Source organism: Belonocnema kinseyi, chromosome 5, assembly GCF_010883055.1.
Source record: "Belonocnema kinseyi isolate 2016_QV_RU_SX_M_011 chromosome 5, B_treatae_v1, whole genome shotgun sequence".
NCBI classification, from domain to species: domain Eukaryota; kingdom Metazoa; phylum Arthropoda; class Insecta; order Hymenoptera; family Cynipidae; genus Belonocnema; species Belonocnema kinseyi.
Genome location: NC_046661.1, coordinates 36,854,914 through 36,855,318, shown reverse-complemented (window position 1 = coordinate 36,855,318; position 405 = coordinate 36,854,914).

Genomic DNA, 405 nt, shown 5'->3' with positions numbered 1-405 from the left:
TCAAAGAATTTTAACGATTTTTTTCATATTTTCTAGTTGAAAGTACTACTTTATTAACATTTTTTTCTTTGGTTGATGATTCATCAATTTAGTTGGAAAAATTTGACTTCTGAAAATTGATTTATTTTGTAGAAAATTCTTTTTGTTTTTGGTTAAAAATTAATTTTTTTCCAATAAAAATTTAACTATTCAATGTTTCATTGGAAAGTGATCTTTTTTAGTTGAAAATTTTTGTATTTTAGTGAATACTCGTCTTTCTTGGTAGAAAATTAATCTTTTTTGTCAAAAATTCAACTATGATTAAACATTAATTTTTTGTATAGAAAGTATACAATTTAGTATACAATTTAAATTTTTGGATGAAAATTTAAATATTTCTATTAAAAGTTAATCAACTATTCATTA